Genomic DNA, 12,145 nt, shown 5'->3' with positions numbered 1-12,145 from the left:
AAAAAACTTGGTCTTCACTTGTTTAAATAAATTCATTTATTTTTTTACTTTGCTTCTTATAACTTTCAGAAAGACAATTTTAGAGAAAAAAAAACAACCTTAAAAATGATTTTAGGATTTTTAAACACATATACCTTTTTACCTTTTAAATTCTTTCCTCTTCTTTCCTGACAATTTAAATCAATCTATCCATCCATCCATTTCCTACCGCTTATTCCCTTTTGGGTTCGCTGGCGCCTATCTCAGCTACAATCAATGTTCAAGTAAAAAATTTTTTTTTATTGTAAAGACTAATAAATACATTTTAATTTAATTCTCCATGTTAGCTTCTGTATCCCTTCTGTAACCTATTTAAAACATGTCATCAAAATTCTAAAATTAATTTTAATCAAGAAAAATTACTAATGATGTTCCATAAATTATTTTTTAAATTTTTTTCCAAAAGATTCGAATTAGCTAGTTTTTATCTTCTTTTCTTTGGTTAAATGTTGAATTTTAAACAGTTGAAATATATTTATAAAGATATTTATCTGTTTCTATATATATTGTGAGAAATCATTAAGATTATCAGTGTTTCCACAAAGATAAATATTATTAATAATAACATAGAGTTAAAGGTAAATTGAGCAAATTGGCTATTTCTGGCAATTTATTTAAGTGTGTATCAAACTGGTAACCCTTTGCATTAACCAGTACCCAAGAAGTAGCTTTTGGTTTCAAAAAGGTTGGTGACCCCTGGTGTAAAGTAACTAAGTCGTTGATATCTCGACTTAACGAAACACTTGAGTGAGAACTACTTTTTCTTCCGCCAGGTCATTCGGTTTGTCATTTGTTTATTGACGGCATCCTTCCATCCATTTTCCTACCGCTTATTCCCTTTGAGGTTGCCGGGGTGCGTGTGCCTATCTAAGCTATAATTGGGCGGAAGGTGGGGTACACTCTGGACAAGTCGCCGCCTCATCACAGATAGACAGACAACATTCACACTCACATTCACACACTAGGGCCAATTTAGTGTTGCCAATCAACCTATCCCCAGGTGCATGTCTTTGGAGGTGGGAGGAAGCCGGAGTACCCGGAGGGAACCCACGCAGTCACGGGGAGAACATGCAAACTCCACACAGAAAGATCCCGAGCCCGGGATTGAACCTGGGACTACTCAGGACTTTCGTATTGTGAGGCAGACGCACTGACCCCTGTTCCACCGTTTTATGGAAGGCAATTACTGGCAATCAGAATTAGTCCGTTTCTGCCACTCACAAATACCCCAATAGGAAGTTGTAATTATGAGATAAAAAGTTGAAATTATGAGGAAAAAGTCATATGGAAAGTCAGTGGCGGGCCGTCCGTTTTACCACCTACCATTGACGTTCGACTTCAATAAGTAACTTTCAAAATACCATTATTTATGTCCCCACTTGACCATTGCTGGAGAAATACTATACAGAAACACATTTACGCACTACAGGGCAATGAATCACCACATCAACAGTGTACAGAACGGATTATTTTCTGGCGCATTTAAGAATCACTAAACCCGCATCGGCAATTAAAACATATCTTATGAGGTACTGTCAAATTTAAAACTGCAAAAAACAGTAAATAAATAAAGTATCTGAACTCACGATTAGTACAACCGATTTGAGCTTCAGGGGTTGGCCGTCATGGTTTTGACTGATTGATTGAAACTTTTATTAGTAGATTGCACAGTACAATTGACCACAAAAAGGTAACACCCGAATAAGTTTGTCAACTTGTTTAAGTCGGGGTACATGTTAATCACTTCATGGTCTCACAAGATGTAGTTTCTCTTTAAATATCCTTCTTGAAAATGGCCTTGCAAATATATGTGTTTGTGACAATCTGTCACTTCATTTCTGTTAGTTTTTCGTGATTTCGTATTTAATTCCTGTTCAGTGCTCTTATTTTGTTGTATTTCCTGTTTTATTCACGGAGCACTTTTGTTATTCTCTTTTCGTTGATTGGCAACTGTTCACACCTGCTGTCAATCACACTATTGTCTATTTATGTTTCACTCGAGCACTCCTCAGTGCTCGATGATAATATTATGTTGAGAATGTTTATCTGCACGACTGCTTTAAATAAATAAATGGGTTGTACTTGTATAGCGCTTTTCTACCTTCAAGGTACTCAAAGCGCTTTGACACTACTTCCACATTTACCCATTCTTGCTTTTGTTATTTTCTTATGAGTAGTAAATATTCTTACCTTCACTCTACTCTCCTGGATTCTTGCATACTCGGGGACACACAACTGCAGCCATGCGACATCCCAACAGTGTTGTCTTGTCTAATCATAAAAGATGCAGACGAGACGTGTTGGTTGAGTTGTTAAAGTTTACTCCACAGTGTGCTCATGAAAAACATCCAGCTGCCGGCAAGGCTACATTCAACCTAAACGGGGCTACTGCATGCTCTTCAGTACTGTGGCATACTGGGTTATATAGTTCTTATGTTACCTAGCTTATAACATCACTATATATATCTCCCTTAGGCCATGCAGAAGGACTTACTGACAACAAATTGTGATCTGATTGGCTATTGCAAACTGTCAAATGTTTGTGTCCGTTCACTTACAGCGCACGGACGCCAGAATTGTTGATTCTGAAGGCCTCCGGCAGATTTTGTACAGCATGGCAAGATAAGATAGCTGAATTCTGATTGGCTGCAAACTCTATTACCTAAAGACAACAACACTGGAAGGAGCATATTATAAAATGAAGATAATATGAATACATTTAGATATTTAGGGAAAGTAAATTAAGAATTCCTTTTATCTTTAATTATGATGGTGATGATTTCTGGTTATATTAGGCCAGCAGAAAAGACCTTGCTGGCCCTGAAGGCACACCACTGTGGAAAGTTCACATGAGAAGAAAGTCGACATTATGAGATACTGCCTTTCCTTAAATTGCCGCCGGGGCGCTAATTAATCTAAAACCTCTTCTCACTCCTGTGATTACCAAAGGCATGCGGTAAAAGTAAGCATGCGCTAATTATTTTAAAACCTCTTCTCACTCCGGCACTTACCAAAGGCATGCAGTAAAAATTTGAGTGTGATGTAAGGATACCATCATGAAAAGCACATTTAATAAAAAGAACATTATTATGGTCTTACCTTTACTTATAAATATAGTCCATGCCAGCTCCTTTTGATAAAAATCATCGATAACTTGTTTATAGAAGTCTTCCTTGTCTTTCTTCATTTTTAAAAGTCTCTCTGTCTCGATGGAGATCTTCCTTTATTACCTCCTGCTTCGATTTAAAGTCCACTTTAGAAAACTGCTATCAGACGGTCCGTCATATCCGTCCCAGCAAATATCACGTCACTCAGTCACTTCTTCTGCAGCCGAGTAGTCGCAAGAAGGATCACTAGCGCCCTCTACCACCAGGAGGCGGGAGTCATTTAATGACTCTTATTGGACACACGCAGCTACGGTATTGTGAAGGACTCAAGCCGTCGTCTTGCGGGTTCCCAGGACCACCAAGGAAGGACATGGCTTGAGCAGTTTGACTTTGTTTATTTTGCAATAAAACCTCAGTCCAGGTCGCTCTTCTGCTCCTCCTCTCCTCTCCGCTCGCTCGCCGCCATCTTGAGTGTGCGCTGCCTGTCTGTTGGACCGTCGGTAGCTGCTTACTGTTCTTTTTCTATTCAATAGCTTGGACCTTAAATCCTACTGAATAGCTCTTAATCTTTTTCCCTTTGTGCGATTTCAAATTACCGGTATTGAAATCAGCTTCTTCCATTTTGAAAATGATGACAGGGGAAGTGTCCCTCATGACGTCACAAGTTTGACCAGGCGGTAATACTAAGCATGCGCTAATTATTTTGCGAAGCGAGTTTGACCCGGCAGTAATTCAAGGCAGGCGCATACTATATGCCCTGCGGCAATTCAAGGAAATACGGTAGTCATAATTATGAAATAAAACGTTTTAATTATAAAACAAAGTCGAAATTGTGAGTTAATCTTACGAGATAACGAGTCGAAATTATGAGATTAAGTAAAATTTACGAGGTAGTCAAAATTAGGAAATTAAAGATATCAAAATTATCAGCTTGATAAAAAGTCGAGATTTTAAAAAATATATTTATGAAATTTAAAAAATGAAATTGTGAGAAAGTCATAGTTATGACAGCCATAATTAGGAGATACAATTATGAGTTAAAGAGTCACATGAGATAAAAAGTCAAAATTACTGCCATAATTAGGAGATAAATTGTAATATGAGATAAAAAGTCAAAAATATGAAGTAAAAGTCAAAATTATGTGATAAAGTCACATTATCAAAAAAAAAAAAAAATTATGAGGTGGTTATAATTTGGAGATAAAGTCAAAATTACACATGATAAATGAAAAAGTTAAGTGATTAAAAGTTGTAATTATGAGATAAAAAATTGAAATTAAGAGATAAAAAGTCGATATTATGTAAAAAGAAGTCAAATTTGTGAGGTAAAAAGACAAAATTATAAGATCAAGTAGTAAATTATGAGATAAGAAAGTCAAACTTACATGATTCACATTTTGGAGAGCTGTTGCAGCAGGTGGATTGACATGAATCATGGCTCCAACATGAGTGAAGGCAATTGAAACAAATGAGAGGATTATCAGACGTCTTCATGCAGTGTTGCAAAAGATACTGATTGTTGACCGTCTGAAATCTGCACCAAGTACAAAGAACATGGCAAGCATACTGGTAGACCAAGGAAAACATCACCACTTCAAGACAGAAAATTTCAAGCCATATGTCTTGAAAACAGAAAATTAGGAACAAATGGGCGGAAGCTGTAACCTGACTCTCGCCAGATCCTTCTAGTTTGCTGAGCTCCACACAACGATCTTGGACTCCTCAATAGGAGATGTATTTCAGAAGGCAGGGCCTTGTAAAAAAAAATCATTGTATGTGATTGGATAAACCACTTGCTGACTAAAAACTTTTTGGCCCCACTGTAAATTAGGTTGGTCAATCTTATAGCAACTCTTAATTTTGGTGACGTTTCGATTCGGAATCGATTCTCAATTCCAACCAATTCTCGCAATATAACATCTATCCATCCATTTTTAACCGCTTGTCCCTTTTGGGGTTGCGAGGGGTGCTGGAGCCTATCTCAGCTGCATTCGGGTGGGAGGCGGTGTACACCCTGGACAAGTCGCCACCTCATCTCAAGGCCAACACAGATAAGACAACATTCACACTCACATTCACACACTAGGGACAATTTAGTGTTGCCAATCAACCTATCCCCAGGTGCATGTCTTTGGAGGTGGGAGGAAGCCGGAGTACCCGGAGAGAACCCACGCAGTCACAAGGAGAACATGCAAACTCCACACAGAAAGATCCAGAGCGCAGGATCGAACCCAGGACTACTCAGGACCTTTGTAATGTGAGGCACATGCTCTAACCCCTGTTTCACCGTACATTTGGTTTACAGTGGTGCTCAAAAGTTTACATACCCTGGGAGAATTTATGATTTCTTGGCCGAGTCGCCAGAAGAGAGCCATTTCTGCGCAAATGTCACAAGGTATCCCGCTTACATAACGCAAAACAGCACAGAAACAAAGCCTCAAAACTTCTGGAACAAAGTAATTTGGAGAGATGGGACCAAAATTTAACTTTTTGGCCACCCGACCATGCAGCCCATTTTTCTTCAAGTTCCTCCTTATTGTGCATCTTGAAACAGCCACACCACAATTTTTCAGAGAGTCTTGTATTTCAGCTGAAGTTATTTGTGGATTTTTCTTTGCATCTCGCACAATTTTCCTGGCAGTTGTGGCTGAAGTCTTTGCTGGTCTACCTGAACCCCCCATTTTCCACTTCTTAATCGGCGTTTGAACACTGGTGATTGGCATTCTCAATTCCTTGGATATCTTTTTACACCCCTTTCCTGTTTTATGTAGTTTGACAATAATTTTGCCTTATCCATGACTCAGAATCCAGGAACATCTGTGCAGCACTGGATGAAAGATGCAATGGACTGTCAGAAGCCCAGAAACTCTCTGATCTTTTATATATACACACAATAATTACAAACACGTCACAGGTGAGGGTTGGAACCTTGATTAGCCATTCAAACCTGTGTGTGTCAACTTTTATACATGTTATCAGATCAAAATCACTGGGATATGTAAACTTTTGATCAGGGTCATTTGGGTACTTTCTTTTGTCATTTTGATTTAAAAAGAGTAAACACAGTTGTTTGCCAATTAATAGCTTCACACAACCATTAAGCATGAGTGGAAGAAAGGTTTTTGTGTTATCATTCATATTCTCTGAAGAATGGCCAAGAAATCATAATTTCTCCCAGCTATAAACTTATGAGCAGGACTGTATAAATGATAATAAAACATTTTCAAAACAGTTTACTGGTTACAGAAGTTAATTTTTGCTGCTGACTTGTGATGTATACGTGCAACCAGCAAGTGCGGAGATAGCCCCAAAAAAAGGTCTTTTAAAACAAATTGTTTTTTTCAATTTTGATTCGAATCATAATAAGAAAGAAATGATATAAATTATTCTATTCTGTAATTGTCATATTCTTTGTAGAAAAATGCATGGCAAGATATTACGATTTCCTCATTTGTTTATCATATACAGTCTACTGCATCAATGCAGTGACTGAACAAAAACAACGTATTTGGTATAAAAATGATTACAAAACATTTTTAGCATTCTAATATTAACATGCTAGCTTTTGTGCTAATTTAGCAAGTATAAACTTAAGCGTCAAATATTTTGTTACTTGTCCAAATATACCTGTCAGCATTATAACGTTGATATGCTCGTTTCTTTTATGTTTTTTAGCTTTTTTTGTAGGTATACATTTAAAACATATTTTGATAACATTAGCATGCTAGTATTTTAAACAATTTTTCAGGTACACACCTCAGAATAATGTATTTGCTTACTTGACACATGTTCCAGTTAACATTTTAGCATGCTAGCATTAGCATGTCAGCTTTTTTTTAGCTAATTTAGCTGGAAAACACCTACTTCAGTCTTATATATTTTGGTATTTTACTAATAATGATCACTACAAGCATGCTATTGTTAGCATGTTTATATACTACTGTAAGCATGCTAGATTTTTTTGCTAATTTTGTTTATAGTTAGTATTGTACCAGAGTACTGAGCTCGTATTTTTGTTACCTGACTATCTGGCCAGCATGCTAACTTTTAGCATTTCAGTTTGGCTTTGGCTCTTCAGCAATTACACAAAATGTCTACCGAAATAGCCGTTTCTAGTTCTTTGAAAATAATCTATATATTGTGTCAGAATAATTGTATCTAAGTTATCACAAAACTTTGTGTTGCCATGAGTTCCCGGTGAGCAGACCAAAGCTGTCTTTGATCTTACCAATCAAAAGGCTTGTAAAACTCCACTATGTAGGATGGGAAGCGACATGAAGGTGTCTGTTTCTTTGATGTATTGTAATCCACAGGAAGATTTTTGTCTTGACCCGAGATCTACAAAGCTGAGAGGAAGCAGGACCTGACCACCTTTTCTTTGAACTGATTTGTGATCAAAGGCAGCGGCTGTTTACGACCTGCGTTCCTTTAGAAACAGCTGTTGCCATGTAATCAGGGTCCCTTTAGAAACAGCCGTTGCCATGTAGTCAGGGAAAGTCCAAATAAAAGAGGAGGCATACAATCTTTCATCAGAGCGTGGTGGAAGACTGTACAAAGAGTACAGCCCAGACGTTTCTCTTCAATTGAGCTTAATTGAATTCTGTGTCTGTTTAATTCCTTGCTTCCTTGTCTGTGTAATAGATGTCATCAGTGTTTGAACCTGACATTGTACTTGTTTTAAAGATGAAAACTAAAAAATGGCCCCTGAATCCTTTGAATTGTTAGTCTGTGGCCTTCTGTGGAAAAAAATTGGGCTATAGATTAGGGTTGAACACAAATATATGAATATTTTTCCCCCCTCACCTTGCCCTATAAAATTTTACCATATGGCAGAAATGCCAACATATCGTACAAATCCTGAAAAAACGTATGCAATGCATTAACAAGAATATCGTAATGTATGTATTCATGTGTGTAGAGTATCACCTACAGTATTAAGACTGGAAGGACTTTTGGCATAAAAATACACAAGTAAGCATAACCGGATGAAAACAGATGGTGGCTCTTGGCACACTCACAGTCAAATATGTTGTTTTTTTAGCGTGGCTGTAAGTGAGCCCTCTGAAGGCCAAACCACAATAAGCATTTCTAGTCTGGAGCAGGAAGCAAGTGGAAGAAAAAGTTGATGTGCCTTAAACTTTTGGGATTTGCGTGCTAACAAATAGCATCCGTCAAGTAACAAAATATATAGCTGAAGTGTACACTTTATAAATTAGCTGAAAAAGAAAACATGCTAGCTGTTAACATGTCAAGTACCCAAATTTTACAGTTAGCATTTTGGCATGCTAACATTATCATGCTAGATTTATTTTGCTACTTTAGTGTCACATATTTTTTATATTTGACTAATGCTGACTATTAGCATGCCATTGTTAGCACATTGGCGTTGTACTGTTAGCATGCAAGCTTTTTTGGTAAATTTTTCTCATCATTTTGACACTTTCTGCCCAGAATGCTAACTGTTGGCATTTCAGTTTGGGATTGGCTCTTCAGCATGCAAACTACATTTCTACCAATATTGAATTTTGTACTTCTTATAAAAATAATGACTAATGCTGACTATAAGCATGCCATTGTTAGCACGTTAGCACGTTAGCATAGTACTCTTAGCATGCAAGCTTTTTTGGTAAATTGTTCTCATATTTTTGATTCTTTCTGACCAGTATGCCAACTGTTAGCATTTCAGTTGGGCTTTGGCTCTTCCGCATGCAGACTACATTTCTACCAAAATTGCATTTTGTAGTTCTTAAAATAAAGAATGTCTAATGCTGACTATAAGCATGCCATTGTTAGCACGTTAGCATAGTACTGTTAGCATGCAAGATTTTTTGGTTAATTTTTCTCATATTTTTGACTCTTTCTGACCAGCATGCCAACTGTTAGCATTTCAGTTCGGCTTTGGCTCTACAGCATGCAGACTACATTTCTACCAAAATTGCATTTTGTAGTTCTTAAAAAAAAAAAAAAAGGCTAATGCTGACTATAAGCGTGCCATTGTTAGCATGTTAGCATAGTACTGTTTGCATGCAAGCTTTTTTGGTTATTTTTTTCTCATATTTTTGACGCTTTCTGATCAGCATGCTGTTATCATTTCAGTTGGGCTTTGGCTCTTCAGCATGCAAACTACATTTCTACCAAAATTACATTTTGTAGTTTTTTTTTATTTTTTTTATTAATGCTGGCTATAAGCACGCCATTGTTAGCACATTAGCATAGTACTGTTAGCATGCAAGCTTTTTTGGTTCATTTTTCTCATATTTTTGATGCTTTCTGACCAGCATGCTAACTGTTAGCATTTCAGCTCGGCTTTGGCTCTTCCGCATGTAGAGTACATTTCTACCAAAATTGCATTTTCTAGTTCTTAAAAAAAAAGAATGACTAATGCTGACTATAAGCATGCCATTGTACTGTTAGCATGCAAGCTTTTTTGGCTAATTTTTCTCATATTTTTGACTTTCTGACCAGCATGCCAACTGTTAGCATTTCAGTTAGGCTTTGGCTCTACAGCATGCAGACTACATTTCTACCAAAATTGCATTTTGTAGTTCTTAAAAAAAAAAGACTAATGCTGACTATAAGCGGGCCGTTGTTAGCATGTTAGCATAGTACTGTTTACATGCAAGCTTTTTTGGTTAAATTTTCTTATATTTTTGACGCTTTCTGACCAGCATGCTGTCAGCATTTCAGTTGGGCTTTGGCTCTTCAGCATGCAAACTACATTTCTACCAAAATTACATTTTGTAGTTTTTTTTTTTAATTTTTTTTTACTAATGCTGACTATAAGCATGCCATTGGTAGTACGTTAGCATAGTACTGTTAGCATGCAAGCTTTTTTGGTTCATTTTTCTCATATTTTTCTTGCTTTCTGACCAGCATACTAATTGTTAGCATTTCAGTTCGGCTTTGGCTCTTCAGCATGCAAACTACATTTCTACCTAAATTACATTTTGTAGTTCCTATTCTTTTTTTTTTTTTTTACTAATGCTGACTATAAGCATTCCATTGTTAACACGTTAGCATAGTACTGTTAGCATGCAAACTTTTTTGGTTCATTTTTCTCATATTTTTGACGCTTTCGGACCAGCATGCTAACTGTTAGCATTTCAGTTTGGCTTTAGCTCTTCAGCATGCAAAATACATTTCTAGCAAAATTGCATTTTGTAGTTCTTAAAAAAAAGAATGACTAATACTGACTATAAGCATGCCATTGTTAGCACGTTAGCATAGTACTGTTAGCATGCCAGCTTTTTTGGTTCATTTTTCTCATATTTTTGAGTCTTTCGGACCAGCATACTAACTGTTAGCATTTCAGTTCGGCTTTGGCTCTTCAGCTTGCAAACTACATTTCTACCAAAATTGCATTTTGTAATTCATTAAAAAAAAAAGACTAATGCTGAATATATAAGTGTGCCATTGTTAGCATGTTAGCATAGTACATTTTGCATGCAAGCTTTTTTGGTTAATTTTTCTCATATTTTTTACGCTTTGTGACCAGCATGCTGCATTTCAGTTGGGCTTTGGCTCTTCAGTATGCAAACTACATTTCTACCAAAATTGCATTTTGTAGTTTTTCTTTTTTTTGAAAACTAATGCTGACTATAAGCATGCCATTGTTAGCACATTAGCATAATACTGTTAGCATGCAAGCTTTTTTAGTTCATTTTTCTCATATTTTTGACGCATTCTGACCAGCATACTAACTGTTAGCATTTCAGTTTGGCTTTGGCTCTTCAGCATGCAAACTACATTTCTACCAAAATTGCATTTCGTAGTTCAAAAAAAAAAAAAAAAAGGCTAATGCTGACTATAAGCGTGCCATTGTTAGTATGTTAGCATAGTACTGTTTGCATGCAGGCTTTTTTGGTTAATTTTTCTCATAATTTTTACGCCTTCTGACCAGCATGCTGCATTTCAGTTGGGCTTTGGCTCTTCAGCATGTAAACTACATTTCTACCAAAATTGTATTTTTTTGTTTTTCTTTTTTTTTAAACTAATGCTGACTCTAAGCATGCCATTGTTAGCACTTTAGCATAGTACTGTTAGCATGCAAGCTTTTTTGGTTCATTTTTCTCATATTTTTGACGCTTTCTGACCAGCATACCAGCTGTTAGCATTTCAGTTTGGCTTTGGCTCTTCAGCATGCAAACTACATTTCTACCAAAATTGCATTTTGTAGTTCTTAAAAAAAAAAAAAAAAAGTCTAATGCTGACTTTAAGCGTGCCATTGTTAGCATGTTAGCATAGTACTGTTTGCATGCAAGCATTTTTGGTTATTTTTTCTCATATTTTTGACGCTTTCTGATCAGCATGCTGTTATCATTTCAGTTGGGCTTTGGCTCTTCAGCATGCAAACTATATTTCTACCAAAATTGCATTTTGTAGTTTTTCTTTTTTTTTTAAACTAATGCTGACTATAAGCATGCCATTGTTAGCACGTTAGCATAGTACTGTTAGCATGCAAGCTTTTTTGGTTCATTTTTCTCATATTTTTGACGCATTCTGACCAGCATACTAACTGTTAGTATTTCAGTTCTGCTTTGGCTCTTCAGCATGCAAACTACATTTCTACCAAAATTCCATTTTGTAGTTCTTAAAAAAAAAAGTGAAAATTCCCAAAATGCCCCCCAGTGGAATATACCAGTAGTATGAATTGTATAAACTTCCCATTTCTTATAAATGGGTAAACATTCCTGGGACTGTTTGTGAAATAAATTAACAAAAAACAAAACGAAAGCAAAACCATTATTTTCTACTAAAAAAAACAAGTTAAAGGCCTACTGAAACCCACTACTACCCACCACGCAGTCTGATAGTTTATATATCAATGATGAAATATTAACATTGCAACACATGCCAATATGGCCAGTTTAGTTTACTGAATTACAATTTTAAACTTCCCGCAGAGTTTCTTGTTGAAAACGCTGCGGAATGATGACGCGTGTTTGTGATGTTATTGGTTGGAGGGGACATATGCCCAGCACCACTTACAGCTAAAAGTC

This window comes from Nerophis ophidion, linkage group LG24 (assembly GCF_033978795.1).
Source record: "Nerophis ophidion isolate RoL-2023_Sa linkage group LG24, RoL_Noph_v1.0, whole genome shotgun sequence".
NCBI lineage: Eukaryota > Metazoa > Chordata > Actinopteri > Syngnathiformes > Syngnathidae > Nerophis > Nerophis ophidion.
The sequence above is the reverse complement of the archived record's forward strand: the minus strand, read 5'-3'. Positions refer to the sequence as shown.